The sequence below is a fragment of the Coregonus clupeaformis genome, chromosome 31 (assembly GCF_020615455.1).
Source record: "Coregonus clupeaformis isolate EN_2021a chromosome 31, ASM2061545v1, whole genome shotgun sequence".
Taxonomy (NCBI): domain Eukaryota; kingdom Metazoa; phylum Chordata; class Actinopteri; order Salmoniformes; family Salmonidae; genus Coregonus; species Coregonus clupeaformis.
This window is the reverse complement of record NC_059222.1, coordinates 21,102,514-21,120,228: the sequence shown is the minus strand read 5'-3', so window position 1 is coordinate 21,120,228 and position 17,715 is coordinate 21,102,514. Positions and strand designations below refer to the sequence as shown.

At 45.1% G+C, this 17,715-nt stretch overlaps 1 pseudogene; it reads left to right on the top strand.

Moving 5' to 3' along the window:
* Positions 1–288: 288 nt before the first annotated feature.
* LOC121546980 overlaps positions 289–17,715 on the top strand; it is a 35,034-nt pseudogene continuing 17,607 nt past the window's right edge.

Here is a 17,715-nt window from a genome sequence, read left to right as displayed (position 1 = left end):
CCTGGAGCTGTCCACACGTTTAAGTTATTATTCTGGCTGCTAAGGGGAGAATGGCTCATAATAATGGCCAGAACGGAATGGCATCAAACACCTGGAAACCATGGGTTTGATGTATTTGATATCATTCCACTAATTCCGCTCCAGTACATTAACACGAGCCTGTTCTCCCCAATTAAGGGGCCACCAACCTCCTGTGTTCTGTACTATGGGTCCAATTGGGGGGGGGTGGTATTGTTATATAACACATGCTCAACTCTCAAGTTGAACTTGAACTTGTTGACTGATGCTATGGCGGCTGCTAAGAAGAAGGGAGCAGCTGCGAACCAGAAGACTGCAGCCAAGGCAGCACTGGTCCACATCTGCCCCGTCTGTCGGGTGAGTGTTATTGGTTGGTACTGTATGGGCCTTTAGGTTCCTCTCCATGTGTAGGCTATTGTACTGGCCTGTGTGGTGCAGTCTTTCATATGTGTAGTAGTTTGTTGTATCGTATTGCTTAGTTTATCATTTGTGTCAACTTTCAATTTAATCTAAGCCACATATTGTTAAGTTCCTCCATTTTGTACTTAACCTTTATACATGCAGACCAGAAGACATTCAAGCAGCACTTTGAGAGCAAGCATCCCAAGTCTCCAATGGTCCCAGTCCTGGTTGATGTGCAGGCCTAAGTGACCACACACACTCAAATGGACCTTCAACTGGGGTAAGATTCCTCCATCATTCACACACAGTAGACATAGTGTAAACCACCATGTTGTCAACAAAATGCTGTCCTCAATGTTTAAGTTGTATTGTCTATGTCTTCAATGTTGTGATTCACAGATACACGACGACCATGATTTGAGTGCTGCAACTGAGACGGAATGACGTCGAGGGACACACGCTGAGACCCTGAGAATGACTGGACATGGGCCGGATATTTGTGACAACGACCTAAAAGGGGTGCAAGAGCACACCAGCACACCCTTTTATGTTTCTTCCATGGCCAACCATCCCTCTAGCTACCCGTTATTCCACACTATGCATTTTATGCCCCATGGTCCATCAACTTCTGACACTTTGGAACTCTCCTTCTTATCTCTTATAAACCCACCCTACCTTCACCCATTTCCCTTATTGTCACGATCGTAGGAGGAAGTGGACCAAGGCGCAGCGTGATATGCGTACATACCTATATTTATTAGAGTACCACACGAACAAAACGATACGTGAAGTCCTAGGTAACAGACACAAACCATACACGGAACAAGATCCCACAATACACTGTGGAAAACAGGCTGCCTAAGTATGGTTCCCAATGAGAGACAACAAGCAACAGCTGATACTCGTTGCCTCTGATTGAGAACCACCCCGGCCAACACAGAAACACATGAGCTAGATAATGAACCTAGAAAACAAACCCATAGAAACTACACACCCTGGCTCAACATAACAGAGTCCCAGAGCCAGGGCGTGACACTTATGCTTCTTCCTCCACTTCTTCTGTTGATTTGATAACATCTAGACTCGGTAACACAGTTAAAAGTATTGGTGTACTGTTTTTGCAACCTTTTTTTCACCTGTGTAATGCTGTTCTTGTCACGATCGTCGGGAACAGAGGACCAAGGCGCAGCGTTGAAGGCGAACATACTTTTTATTTAATGATTACACGAACAAAACAACAAACGATAACGTGACGTCCTCAGTCTAACACAAACCACACTGGAACAAGATCCCACAACCACTGTGGGAAAACAGCCTGTCTAAATGTGGTTCCCAATCAGAGACAACCAGCAACAGCTGACACTCGTTGCCTCTGATTGAGAACCACTCTGGCCAACATAGAAATGCAACAACTAGAATACCCAAAGGAAACTCACACCCTGGCTCAACATACAAGTGTCCCCAGAGCCAGGGCGTGACAGTACCCCCCCCCCTAAAGGCGCGGACTCCGGCCGCGCCAACCAAACACCACAGGGGAGGGACCGGGTGGGCACTCCACCTTGGCGGCGGATCCGGCTCCGGGCCTGATCCCCACTCCCTCTCCAACCCCCCAAAGCACCCCTGGTCCGGTCTGGCCCCGCTGGCCGGAGCTGGACTGCACACTGGTGGAGCGGATTGCTCTAGCTCCGGCGTGAAGCAGCTGACCGGTGCCGGACCAGGCACCGGTGGAACAGGCACGGACGTGCCGGATTGACGACGCACACCACTGGCTTGGTGTGGGGAGCAGGAGCGGGCCGGACCGGTTGGCGACGCGCACCATTGGCTTGGTGCGGGAGCAGGAACAGGACGGGCCGGGCTGGCGACGCGCACCATAGGCTTGGTGCGGGGAGCAGGAACAGGCCGGGCCGGTTGGCGACGCGCACCATAGGCTTGGTGCGGGGAGCAGGAGCGGGCCGGACCGGGCTGGCGACGCGCACCATTGGCTTGGTGCGGGAGCAGGAGCGGGCCGGACCGGCTGGCGACGCCGCACCATTGGCCTGGTGCGGGGAGCAGGAACAGGCCGGGCCGGGCTGGCGACGCGCACCATAGGCTTGGTGCGGGAGCAGGAACAGGCCGGGCCGAAGCTGGCGACACGCACCATTGGCTTGGTGCGGGAGCAGGAACAAGCCGGGCCGGGCTGGCGACGCGCACCATAGGCTTGGTGCGGGAGCAGGAACGGGCCGGGCCGGGCTGGCGACGCAGCACCATAGGCTTGGTACGGGGAGCAGGAGCGGGCCGGACCGGCTGGCGACGCCGCACCATTGGCTTGGTGCGGGGAGCAGGAGCGGGCCGGACCGGGTTGGCGACGCGCACCATTGGCCTGGTGCGGGGAGCAGGAACAGGCCGGGCCGGCTGGCGACGCGCACCATAGGCTTGGTGCGGGGAGCAGGAACAGACCGGACCGTACTGGGGACACACACCACTGGCCCTACGCAGGGATCTGGAACGGGCCGGACCGGACTGGTAACACACCCCAGTACCTCTCGCCGTGCCTCTACACCTTCCTTCCCCTCTTTGACCAGTGGCCCCCGTAACCTGGCGGCCTCCTCTGCCAACTCGCTGGGCCGCTCTATCGCGGTCTCCTGCTGCCCCGTCGTCCACGGCGTGAGCCCCCCCCTAAACATTTTCTGGGTGTCTCTCCTCCCCGTGGACCAGGCCTCCCTATCTCTCGCCAGACTCTTCCTCCACTGCTCCCAAGTCCAACCTCTCTGCTCTTCACTTGGCTTGACCCAGTCGAGACTCTTCCTCCACTGCTCCCAAGTCCACCCTCTCTGCTCTTCACTAGGCTTGACCCAGTCGAGGTTGCCACGGAGATCCGCTAGCGATTCCCCTGGCGATGGCTCCTGGACACGCTGCTTGGTCCAGTTTTGGTGGGATCTTCTGTCACGATCGTCGGGAACCGAGGACCAAGGCGCAGCGTTGAAGGCGAACATACTTTTTATTTAATAGAGTAATCACCCGAACAAAACAACAAACGATACGTGCAGTCCTACGGTACAAACCAAAAGGAACAAGATCCCACAACCACTGTGGGAAAACAGCCTGTCTAAATGTGGTTCCCAATCAGAGACAACCAGCAACAGCTGACACTCGTTGCCTCTGATTGAGAACCACTTTGGCCAACATAGAAATGCAACAACTAGAATACCCAAAGGAAACTCACACCCTGGCTCAACATACAAGTGTCCCCAGAGCCAGGGCGTGACAGTTCTCCTGCTTATTCTAGGGTTCAGACTGAATGCAGTGTTAAATGTGCTGCTCACAATTGACAGCAGCAATATGGACCTGTTAAAATGACAAGAAGGGTGTTGATATAGCTACGTTTAGGCATGGCTTCCTTGTTTTTTTGTCTGTTAAGTGTGTTTCTCATTCTGCTGAAGTTGACCTAGTATTTTATATAAAATCTACCTTACGCATCCAGTTTTTCTATTTGTAACTCACCCACCAAAATCACAATATGCTGTTTTACATTTTGTGTTATTTGTGGTGGTCTAATTCCTAAAATGGAAAGGAGAAGAATCTGTGCACTCTCAGATAGTAATAATAGTTCATATGGTGCTCTTCAATGTCCCAGGTTTGTGTCATTGAATAATAAATCATTTAATGTTTACTTAAATCCAGATGTTGATATGTTATGTATAAAAAGCATATGTATGCACTGTTTACTATTTTTATTTCTTTAAAACAATGTAATTGTTGGAGTTCAGGTGTTTGACGTGATTGATGGGTGACTAGGTGCATCTTTGTCAAATAAATATGCTTATTCATTCATGATTATGGATACATTCTGCAATGAGTTAATCTGGCTTTGAATCTGCAACAGAACATGTCAACAAGTTAGTTCTGAATTGTTTTAATACAGCAGTGCATTCTGACACCATGAATTTTAATTGATTTCACCTTGTTCATATAGTTGGCAGAAACTATGAGGGATTGAAGAAAGACTTCCACCGGCTGAAGAAGAGGATCTGGTAAAATAAGGGTATGTTGCTAATATCATCTAGGTAGGTAGCTTCTTTGCAAAAAAAAAACTAGCCTAGTGTTCATGGCACATTATACATATCTGACTGCTACTAGGATAGTATTGTGTACAAGACAAGACCAAATGCATAAATAAGACAAATTTTATACTAAACAAAAATATAAACGCAACATGGAAAGTATTGCTCCCATGTTTTATGAGCTGAAATAAAAGATCCCAGAAATGTTCCATATGCACAAAAAGCTTATTTCTCTCAAATGTTGTACACAAATTAGTTTGCCAAGATAATCCATCCACCTGACAGGTGTGGCATTTCAAGAAGCCGATTAAACAGCATGATCATTACACAGGTGCACCTTGTGCTGGGGACAATAAAAGGCCACTCTAAAATGTGCAGTTTTGTCACACAACACAATGCCATAGATGTCTCAAGTTTTGAGGGAGAATGCAAATGGAATGCTGACTGCAGGAATGTACACCAGAACTGATGCCAGAGAATGTAATGTTCATTTCTCTACCATAAGCCGCCTTCAATGTCGTTTTTGAGAATTTGCCAGTACGTCCAACCGGTCTCACAACCGCAGACCACGTGTAACCATGCTGGCCCAGGACCTCCACATCCGGCTTCTCTACCTGCGGGATCATCTGAGAGCAGCCACCCGGACAGCTGATGAAACAGAGGAGTATTTCTATCTGTAATAAAGCCCTTTTGTGGGGAAAAACTCATTCTGATTAGCTGGGCCTGGCTCCCCAGTTGTTCTCCATATTTATTGAGAACAACAGGGATCTGTCTTACATCTGCCTCGGCTGGGGTGAGAAACATATCCTGTGCCTGCATCCAAAATACCACTTCTGCCTGTTCATCCATCTGTGTCTTAATGTTCACTGTTCACTTTCTTTGGCAGGAACCCCTATTTTATTTGTTATTCCTTGGATGTTGGCCAAGCTATTGAGAGAAAACAAAGAGTGAGTGTGTGGCCATGTGTCACCTCAATCAGTGCACACTGCACAGCCTATTGTTTTTATTGATTTAGCTGAGACAGAAGTAAACACTGAACGTCCCAATCTGGTACCCTCAGGTGCTGGGCAGTCAATTAGAATATAAACTACTGGTGGATAATACGGTTCCCATTTCTGTTTACCTCACTGGTGAGGACGGCTATCAGCTCTGTTATTTTTATGTACATTTTTCACTCTGTGTTATGTGTGTGTGTGTGTGTGTGTACGTGTGTGCGTGCGTGCATGCGTGCATGTTTGCATGCATGTCCATGTGTATTGTATTGTTGAGTGTTGGTTTGCATATTTATAGCGTACTTGTCATACATGGCTGTGTATGTGTGTTTGTTTTTGAAAGATTGTATTTGCCACTATCAACAGATCAACTTATTGATTTTCATTAAGATTTTGAAGGTGATTCTGTCCAAACTACGTGCCAACAATCAGAATGGCTATCCTGACTACAAGCTTCGGTAAGGAAGAAGGACAAGAGATATAATGATATAACATACCTGATATAATGATATAACATACCTGATATAATGATATAACATACCTGATATAATGATATAACATACCTCACCCTTTACCGATGTGGCATCCAATTTGATAGTTGGTAACAGAGAGAGAAAGAGAAATAAAGGGGCAGATAAAAATAAAGAAAGAAAGAAAGAAAGAAAGAAAGAAAGAAAGAAAGAAAGAAAGAAAGAAAGAAAGAAAGAAAGAAAGAAAGAAAGAAAGAAAGAAAGAAAGAAAGAAAGAAAGAAAGAAAGAAAAAAAGGCAAGATATGTGGAAAATTTGTTGTAGAGTGAGACAAATTGCCTCCCAGTGTCCTGTCTCCTGATAGGTTGACCCAGGCGACCCTGACCCTCATCCCTCTATTTGGCATCCATGTCATCTTCATCTTCGCCACTGATGAACAGATCACTGGCATCCTGCTCCACATCAAGGTCTTCTTAACACTCTTCCTTAAGTCATTTAAGGTGAGGAACCTGAAAACCAGGTCACCCCAGGTCAACCGAGTCAATACAAACCATAGCCTACCTAGCATAGCCTTGCATTTTAACTAGCAAATGAAACCATTTGAATCATTTTCCTATTTAAACCCAAGCGTTGTCTCTGGTGGCTGTGCTGTACTGCTACTGTAACAAAGAGGTTTGTGAGATTTTCTATTGTGTTTTTTCTGTTATGTTCCATGTTTTTCTATTGTTTCCCATCCATCAAACTCATCACATGCTGCTCCATGAAGTGTCCTGTCCTTTCCTATACAGTGCATTCGGAAACTATTCAGACCTCTTCCCTTTTTCCACATTTTGTTACGTTACAGCCTTATTCTAAAATGGATTAAATAAATGTTTCATCAATCTACACACAATACCCCATAATGACAAAGTGAAAACAGGTTTTTAGAAATGTTTGCAAATGTATTAAAATAAACAAACTGAAATACCTTATTTACATAAGTATTCATGAGACTCGAAATTGAGCTCAGGAGCATCCTGTTTCCATTGATCATCCTTCAGATGTTTCTACAACTTGATTGGAGTCCACCTGTGGTAAATTCAATTGATTGGACATGATTTGGAAAGGCAAACACCTGTCTATATAAGATCCCACAGTTGACAGTGCATGTCAGAGCAAAAACCAAGCCATGATGTCACGGTTTCGGCCGAGGCTGCTCCTCCTCCTTGCTCGGGCAGGCTTCGGCGGTCGTCGTCCCCAGAGTACTAGCTGCCACCGTTGTATGTTATCGATGTTTGTTTGGTTTTGTCTTCCTTGTTCACCTGTTTCCTGTTAGTGTTAATTATGTTCCCTATATGTGTCTCGTTTTGTTTGTAGTGAGTTCCATGTGTCTCTTCTCAGGCCGGTGGTAGCTGGTCCACTCCAGGACTTTGAGATAAGTGAGACTCCTCCGCCCCCATTGGACATCGAGGGGGCTCCGGCGTACACAGTTCGGTCCATCTTGGATTCGAGACGTCGGATGGGGGGTCTCCAGTATCTCGTGGAGTGGGAGGGGTACGGCCCGGAGGAACGGTGCTGGGTGCCGAGGAGGGACATCTTAGACCCATCTCTCCTGACTGAGTTCCACCGTGGTCATCCCACGCGCCCTGCTCCGCGTCCTCCTGGTCGTCCCCGAGGCCGGGGTCGGCGCACAGCTGGAGCCGCGCGTCAAGTGGGGGGGGGTACTGTCACGGTTTCGGCCGAGGCTGCTCCTCCTCCTTGCTCGGGCAGGCTTAGGCGGTCGTCGTCCCCGGAGTACTAGCTGCCACCGTTGTATGTTATCGATGTTTGTTTGGTTTTGTCTTCCTTGTTCACCTGTTTCCTGTTAGTGTTAATTATGTTCCCTATATGTGTATCGTTTTGTTTGTAGTGAGTTGTGTGTAATTGTTCCGCCTGTCCGTAGGTGCTGTATTTTTGCTCCACTGTGTTTTCGTGTACTGACTCACTTTTGCGTAGTCTTGTGCCATTGGAGTGTTTTTGCGCACTGTTGCGTAATCGCTCGCCTCCTTGTTTTGTTGAGGCCCGTTTATTTGTATTATCGTGTCTTCCAGTAAAGTCTGTTGGAAGTAGCTTCTGTGTCCTGCGCCTGACTCCTACACCACATCCACATCAGCCTGAAAAATGAGGTCGAAGGAATTGTCAATAGAGCTCAGAGACAGGATTGTGTCGAGGCACAGATCCGGGGAAGGGTACCAAAACATTTCTGCAGCATTGAAGATCCCCAAGAACACAGTGGCCTCCATCATTCTTAAATGGAAGAAGTTTGGAACCACCAAGACTCTTCCTAGTGCTGGCCACCCGGTCAAACTGAGCAATCGGGGGAGAAGGGCCTTGGTTAGGGAGGTGACCAAGAACCAGATGGTCACTCTGACAGAGCTCCAGAGTTCCTTTGTGGAGATGGGAGAACCTTCTTGAAGGACAACCATCTCTGCAGCCCTCCACCAATCAGGCCTTCATGGTAGAGTGGCCAGATGGAAGCCACTCCTCAGTAAAAGGCACATGACAGCCCACTTGGAGTTTGACAAAAGGCACCTAAAGGACTCTCAGATCATGTGAAACAAGATTCTCTGGTCTGATGAAACCAAGATTGAAATCTTTGGCCTGAATGCTAAGCGTCACGTCTGGAGGAAACCTGGCACCATCCCTACAGTGAAGCATGGTGGTCGACGCATCATGCTTTGGGGATGTTTTTCAGCGGCAGGGACTGGGAGACTAATCAGGATCGAGGGAAAGATGAACGGAGCAAAGTACAGATAGATCCTTGATGAAAACCTGCTCCTGAGCACTCAGGACCTCAGACTGGGGCGAAGGTTCACCTTCCAACAGGACAACGACCCTATGCACACAGCCAAGACAATGCAGGAGTGGCTTTGGGACAAGTCTCTGAATGTCCTTGAGTGGCCCAACCAGAGCCCGGACTTGAACCCGATCGAACATCTCTGGAGAGACCTGAAAATAGCTGTGCTGCGATGCTCCCCATCCAATCTGACAAAGATTGAGAGGATCTGCAGAGAAGAATGGGAGAAACTCCCCAAATACAGGTGTGCCAAGCTTGTAGCTTCATACCCAAAAAAACTTGAGCCGTAAATCACTGCCAAAGGTGTTTCAACAAAGTACTGAGTAAAGGGTCTGAATACTTATGTTAATGTGATATTTCCGGGGGGTTTTGTGTACATTTGCTACATTTGCTAGCCACAGTGCTAGAGAACAATGGAGCCTCTAAACGACCAACGGGAGACCAGCCTGATAGTCCTCCAACTCCACAGACTCCAAGACAACAGGCTCGGAACACCTCCATGACACCAGAGTCTCTCTCTCTCCTGGAGTGTCGTACCACAATGGCAACCCTGGACAAGAGTACATACTGCACACACCTAACTCATAATGAGGCCACAGGGTCTAGTCCATCTATGCAGGTGTCATTCTTCATTCACTTAAATGACCCAGTAGAGTTACCTCCACATGTTGTAAATATTGATTCAGATTAAGTAAGAGATAATTTCTGTGCCACTCTGTTGATGTATTTTAATGTATTTCCAAATGATGGGTGGGTGGTATCTCTAGTAGTGATTTTGTATTTGAGATGAGTGAAGCTACTTTGTACAAGATAGATGCAGAGAAATTTGACAATAAAAATAATTCTTTTTCTGTTGTTATCTTTTTTTAGGCCATGGGGTAGATATAACTCAAACATTTTTGTCTCAGTAGGCAGGTTTCCATTGACTCTAAATAAAATCAAGTGGAATGGAACAAACTGGGCACTTTAGCTACCGCCGGCGACATTTGATACAGCTGGGAAGCAGGTGGGAAGCAACTGCTGCCCAGTGGGAAGCAACTCACGTCGGCAAGCACTACTAGCCTCTTCGCCCAACAATATAGAAGTGTTAGCTGACAACGTCACAAAACTTATGTGAGCGATTCACTGGGGCAGAAGTCTGTGTGTTATGATTCTGGATGGCCAGATAGCTAGCAACAATGACAAGAAGCTGCCATGTGGGAAATCGTAGGTGGCTCGTTTCAGCTAGTTTTATCTTGTTCTTGATACCATGTCCTGTTTTGAGGTGTTTTGACTGATGTCTATGCTAATATGACTTAACTTCGCTAGCTAGCTAACCAACAACTGTAACAATGTATTTGAGAGACAAGTGCTCATTGTGCAAATGTATTCATGTTTTCAATAAACATTGGTGACGAAATATAGTTTACATGTTGTCAATAGCGGTGGGCAGTTGACTCCAAAATAGTTGATTCCTCGACTCCATGCCCGTCGACTCCTATTTATGGGTGTCAAGCTTAGAATCCGCTAGGAATCAACTCCTCGACTCCTAAGATTCAGTATTTTTGCAATGGAGGAAACTAGTTGCTCTTGGCTACTTTCGAGAACACAAACTCTTGCATCTTTCACAGCAAAAAAAGAGCAAGCTAGCGAGGGAGAGAGAGGGGAGGGCCACAGCCAGGCATGTCGGCAACCAGGCACAGTCAGAACCGTGCATCAATAATGCAAATATTTATAGGCTGTCACAATGCTGTATCTCGCAATTTCTAGGCTACTAAAGTAGGGGCTATCAATGAGTAGGCTGAGCTATTCTACATGCAGCAGACCGAAGACCAAACACACAGGTGTTTTACATAGCAAAGAGAAAGTGCAGGATCGGGGCAGACAGACAGTCGGAACCGGGCGCATAGGTTATGTCTTCGTAATCTGTATCTCACAATGTGTTGTCTTGCAATGCCTTGTAAATTCACCAAAAGTATATGAAATTATATATTAGGCTATCAATGAGTATGGCTATGCTATTTTTCATAGTGCCAGTGAATTGAAGTTGAACATCGCCAAATGCATCAGTTTAATTAGGCTTAAATGTGCAATGAAAAGGTTTGCCTATAGCTTATTTAATGAAACCCTGGCAGGCTGTTGATGTCCTGAAGAGCTATCTTCCTGTAGGTTTTCGTTTCAACCCCAGAAATATCTTCACGCCTAGAATAAAAACCTCCAGGCTTCTGTCATAAGAGTCAATTAACTTTGAAAAAATAAAGAACTACAGGGGCAGTTTTGAAAAACCAATCCTGTGTGAATCACCCTCTGGAAACATGCTTCGATAATAATTACATAACCAACATCTCTAGTAATACCCATCTGAATAGGCCTATAACATGGCACTGTATTTTCCAAATGGAAGGTCAGGACCCACTGGTGTGTCTCTGCCAATTATTTTGGCAGAGACACAGTAACTAGTGTTGATGTGTATATCTGAGCTGAGGTAACATGATGTTATTTATCCTATCACCCAGCTGCTGCGTGTAGACGTGAGTATCCTGGATGTGGAGAGCACCAGTCTGGACTCGGCCTTGAAGGTGTGTTTCTCCCCGGCCTTCAACGGACACCTACTGGTCACCACCTCCGCCAACAAGATCCTGTGGATAAGCGCTAACACTGGATGGCTGCTCAGAGAGGTAATGGAACTGATGTGCATGTAGTGCCTCTGTTTCTGAGCTGTGTGTGGGTGGGTGTGGGTGGGTGTGATGCGCAGTGTGACTAACATGACTAACAATGTCGGAAATTCTAAGCAGAAACAGTAAAATCAGGTTTAAAAAATCCTGCACCCCCTGTCCAAAAATCTTTCTGCTGTCTGACTGTAGCCTACAGCTAGTGCATTTTCTATATTAGCGGGTTAGGGTCGGTTGCGGGCCTCAGATTCACTTCATCACATATAGTCTGGCGGTTGCGGATGGGTTATTAGCAATTGTGGGCGGGTGATCAAACAGCTGACCCATGCAGGTGGGCGATGTCATGTGTGTGTTTGAGTGTGTGGCATAGTTCATGTGCACAATACAGTGACGTGTGTTGTGATGATTATCTTTGGTACTGAATTTTATGTAAAGATGTCTTTTCATAGAGTATGCGGTACAGTTTCTTAAGTGCCTATTGTGTATAATGGCCAGGTGTCTAAGGTACACAAACACCAGTGTTCCTCTCTGGCGGTGCGTGACGATGGACGTTTCTTACTGACAGCAGGACGAAACGCTGTGAAGGTGTGGGATTACAGCATGAAGCTGGTTGTCAACTCACAGGTAAAGTTTTATTGGGTTAGATGACCATGCCGATCATCATAAAAATGTAGCAATTTACAGACATGCCATCCTGCACGCATTTTGCATACCATGGATGCAATTTGAGGTCAAAGTATGCTAGTACGAAAAACTACCCTAAAACACACAAAATACCAACATCATATACAATACAAAAATAAAATAAATACTAAAAATCCCCACCCCACTCCTTCAGTGATAATCCAAATCACATCCCTACACAGGCTCAGGTGCCTGTGTGGACGGAACATTCATTGACAGGATTCCTTGTAATGCCTCTGCTTTAAAATCCCTAAATCCTTCCAATCCAATATGTTTTTCAGGTGCAAAGCACGTTTCTTCTGCTCCTCGGACATACAAAAAAAACAAATAAACCCATTCTGTTGTTATTTTTATTGACACCACCTCATCTAACGCATCTATGATTTTCATTGAGACTTCAAACGGATCTTCCAGGTATCTCGATCGATCCAAAACCCTCACTCCAACTAAAAACGAGTCAGAACTAGCCTTGGATTTACTAGACTCCACGACCACTTTACTTCTCTTGTTTCCTTTTTTATTCGCAACTGTAATCCATTCCTTCTCACGCTCATCTCCACTCGACCGCCATCAGTTTCAAACAAAACATCCACCTCCGCCATCGTCCAAGTTGGCACAAGGTGGTTTTTGACTCAATCGTCTGAAGTTGGCAGCTCTCTACGCCGTCAGTTGATAACATACAACTGATGTGTGAGGAAAAAGGGAAAATGGAGAACGAACTGTTCGCCAAATACATTTTCCAAAACGGTATGTGTTAGTCAAGCAGTTTGTAGTTATCGCCTTAGCTAAGGCGTCATTATGACGAAGGTAGTTAGATACAGCGTTTTGTCAACTAGAGAATACGTTCTTGCATGCACATGCTTTGATCTCTGCAACGGTAGTTGGCGTGACGAGCAAGGAAACGGGAGGTGTTGCGGTAGTTCAGTGCTCGTCGCTGCGTGGATGGAAACAGACATGGCAGAGAGAGCTGTTCCGCTAATACCTTCCTTCACAGAAAGTTATGTTAGACTGTGAAAGATTAGTAGGCCTATGTGAATTAATCAGTTATTGATCTGTCCTCTTGATATACCTGTATGTCAACAGTAGGCTGCTATATTTATAAATTATAGTCACTTCACCAATGATAACAAGGCATGTTGAATGAATGGTAGCCTAGTAGTCAGACCTAACTTGATGGATTAGGTCAGGGATGGATATCTGAAACAAGCTCATATAGGCCAAGTTCAGTTGCTTCATATTCCAAATAGCCTACAGCAGGGATCATCAACTAGATTCAACCGCGGGCTGATTTTTTGTCTTGTACAGATGGTCGGGGGCTGGAACATAATTACAAATAATTTGTAGAAGGCAAATTGACTGCAAGAAACCCAAACAGATATAATGTTTGATTAAAACATAATCATTTCGAAGTTGTTATTTTTTTGCTCAGGACTAGGGCTGTGGCGGTTACGAAATTTCGTCAGCCGGTGATTGTCAAGCAAATAACTGTTGGTCTCATGGTAATTTACCGTTAATTAACATAAACACATTTAGCATCCTGGCTCCTGGTGTCCACACATAGCCTACAAGCCATTTAAAAAAGTATAATAAATCCATGTAACATAGCCTACACCTTCACAATAAATCCATAATTTATTTTAGACAGGTCTAAAGAAGCATGATATGAAGAAAATGTAGTCTATTTCAGAAGAAAATAATAGCATACTCTGAGTTGTCCTTATCTTGGGTCCTGATGTGGCTATGCCAAATGGCTGTGAATGATGGACGGAGTCAAGCGCAGGAATAAAATAACCGGATGCAGATTTATTCCTTCCAGACATACAATGCACCTACAACGGCAATCGAAACAGGTACAGGGGAAACAATCCTCCCTGACCAAACACAGTCTCAGAAAATACAATAAATGTAATGACACAGGGGAAAATCAACCCCGGCAAAATAAATGAGAGAGTATCTCAACCGAGCTACTCTCCTCCCACATAGAACAATCACTCACAAAGACAAGGGGGCAGAGGGAACACTTATACACAAACTAATTAGGGGATGAGCACCAGGTGTGTGTGATTGACAAGACAAGACAAGTGGAGTGATGAGAATGGGAGCGGCAGTAGCTAGTAAGCCGGTGACGACATACGCCGAAACCTGCCCAAACAAGGAGGGGAGGCAGCCTAGGCAGAAGTCGTGACACATTTAGCAGACAAGATTTTCTAGTATTTTCTAGTATGAAGAATACAACTGAACAAAGCTCAATAAAATATAAATATTTTCTCCAAACAATTTGAGGGAGTGCGCACATGCAGCTATTCTGTGTTGAGCGGTTAACAAATAATTAGTTATTCCTATATGCTTAATTTAGAGTTATTCATGTAACTTTAGTTGTTCTACAAATGTTGGGCTATGTTTTGATTTTTAATACATTGTAAGGCTGCATGATGAGACTCTAATGATGATTTGAAAAAAGTCGCTTGAAAGGCATGAGCTCTGCTTTGTTTTTTTGCGCAGGCTGTACACACTCCAATAGTCTCTCATTCACAATTTGACAAGCATTTGACAAGCATTAAAAAAATCCATGCCTTTTGCGGCCCGGAGTGCTGCATTGTGCCCTTCTCCCTGAGTGTGCTGCGCAATCCGAAGTGCCTCTCACTCACATGGCTCTCCGTCAAGTGATCAGGTCTTTCTCACAGACTACAAGTGAAGACGCAACTGCACGTGTCCTTATCCAATTCCGAGGTGCATATTGAAGATTTTGGAAGAACTGTCCACAAATAAAACCAGTTGGGTAACCCTGGCCTACAGTAAGCTAGACTTCTACATTGTATCCAGTAATTTAATTATTCAGAATTTTCTCCCCAAACAAAATTAAGATGAAGCCAGTTTACATTTTCTCTAGACTATCCATATAAAGACATCTATTAATTAGAATAATCATTACCCCTAGAAAAATGTGAAGGTGTCATTGAGACCCCCTCGATTTAATTTAGGATCAAACACAATACTTTTGTGTGTTGGCTACAATGTTTAATATAATTTAAGACTCTAGGTTTCAAGAAATAGAAGTTACAGGATTTTTTTTAATGCAAAATGTTCCAACTTCCTGAGTTGGAAGTTGACTGACCCCCTTCGGGCCCTCCCACCTACCCAACCTTAGGCCTACATCAGCACCACCTTGTCAGAAAATCCTAGGGAGAGCCCTGATTATGTATTTAAACATATTTTAGTTAGCTACTGAAGAGCAGCCAATTACCAAGTACCCATAACAGTCTATAGCCTATACCATTCCTACTGAGGCAAAAAGGTGCTTGCCTATGATTTGGGCAGTGTGGGTTGTGCACGCGCACCGTAGTGGGGGCTGGGGATGCCGCCGCCACTCTGCAGTTGTACTAATAAAAATGTGTCAAGGTTGGCAAGTCTGAATTTAAAGAATATCCTGATCTTACCAAATTGAAAATGATTTGAGAGTTGTGATGTTAGTCATTGAAATGTGTCGATTGAATCCATAATATCCATGCCAGATGTTCATAGGCCACAGCCAGCCTATCCGCCAGGTGAGCTTCTCCCCAGACCAGATGGGCGTGGTCTCAGTGGGAGACGCCATCTACTTCTTGGACTTCCTGGCCCACCCTCAGGAGACTGGAACTGAGAGACGGTGAGAGTCTGTCTGTCCGTATATCTGAATGTGTCTGTCCCCCCAAAAATTATCCATTGTGGCGTTGCATTACTGTACTGTTGTAAATTGTTAGAAGTAGGGTTGTATTCATGCATCTGTGTGTAATTTATCGGTTTTCATTTTTCTATCGCAGTTCACCACCAAAAGCAGCCTCTATTTCACCTCCTAAACCAGGTAAATACATCTACAAAGATGATGAATCATAACATTCTGTCATTCACATCATAATTGAATAGGTTGACAAGTGCCAATAAACATGTGTTCTTTTGACCATGTACAGAAGTAAATCCTCTTGTTCTGACCGTCAATAGATAATCCAGTGTTTCCCCTACATGCATTTAGCAGCGGCGCATCTATAATGTAGATGTATAGATGCGTGCCCCAGGAAGACCCCTGTTTGGACATCAGCGCCATAGACCGGTTTGGACAAGAAGGTTAGACTCGCTGATCTCTTTTTCATCTAGTTCTTTTCAACTCTGTTTTCTGTCTCGCTCTTACTCAGTTGGAAAATTACCCCCTAGCACCAACCCCTGTAAAGGTGTGCTAAAAAGGTGCTTGTTCCACCTAGCCCGCCATTAGGAGCTTCCACCACTTTGCTTATGACATCCTGCAAACACAGAAAGAGAAGGAGCTAGGGATTGTTTTACATCCGGCCTAAAGTATCATGTTCTCTCTCTATTCTCCGTCACGTTGCTTCTCCTGCGTCTCCCTCTGTCCTCCTGAAGCTCTGGGCCATCTGTCTCTGTGGACACTGACAAGGTGCTGCCCAGACCTGACCCCATCCCCGACCCCCCTGACAGGCCCTTCCCCTCGCCCTGCTTCTGTCTCCTTTCTCAAATTCACTGAAGGCCAGTCTGAAGAGAGCAGCGGACAATGGTAAGTAGTATACTATTTACAATGCCTTCAGAAAGTATTCATACCCCTTGACTTATTTCATATTTTGTTGTGTTATAGCCTGATTTCCAAATGGATTAAAAAAATGTTTTTCCTCACCCATCTACACACAATACCCTATAATGAGAAAATTAAAACATGTTTTTAGAAATGTTTGCAAATGTATTGAAAATGAAATACAGATATCTCATTTACAAAAGTATTTACACCCCTGAGTCAATACTTTTGTAAAAGCACCTTTAGCAGCGATTTCAGCTGTGAGTCTTTCTGGGTAAGTCTCTAAGACCTTTCCACACCTGGATTGTGCAACATTTGCCCATTATTCTTTTCAAAATTCTTCAAGTTTTGTCAAATTGGTTGTTGATCATTGCTAGACAACCATTTTCAGGTCTTGCCATAGATTTTCAAGTAGTTTTAGTCAAAACTGTAACTTGGCCACTCAGGAACATTCACTGTCTTCTTGGTAAGCAACTCCAGGGTATATTTGGCCTTGTGTTTTAGGTTATTGTCCTGCTGAAAGGTAAATTCATCTCCCAGTGTCTGGTGGAAAGCAGACTGAACTAGGTTTTCCTTTAGGATTTTGCATGTGCTTAGCTCCATTCCGTTTATTTTTTATCCTGAAAAACTCCCCAGTCCTTAGTGATTAGAAGCATACCCATAACATGATGCAGCCACCAATATGCTAGAAAATATGAAGAGTGGTACTCAGTAATGTGTTGTATTGGATTTACCCCAAACAAAACACTTTGTATTCAGGACAAAAAGTTAATTGCTTTGCCACATTCTTTGCAGTATTACTTTAGAGCCTTGTTGCAAACAGGATGCATGTTTTGGAATATTTGTATTCTGTACAGTCAACTAGGTTAGCATTGTTGTCACGTCTACTCCTGCTCCTCCCCGCCGGCGTGCGACGTCGCCGGGATACTAACCACAGGTCCTGGGATTTATCCTTACGCGCACCTGCAGATCATTATGATTCACACCTGGACTCCATTACCTTCCTCATTACCTCCCCTTTATCTGTCCCTCCCTAACGTTCATTCTTCAGTCGGTATTGTTCCTGTGTTCATGCTATATCGCCAC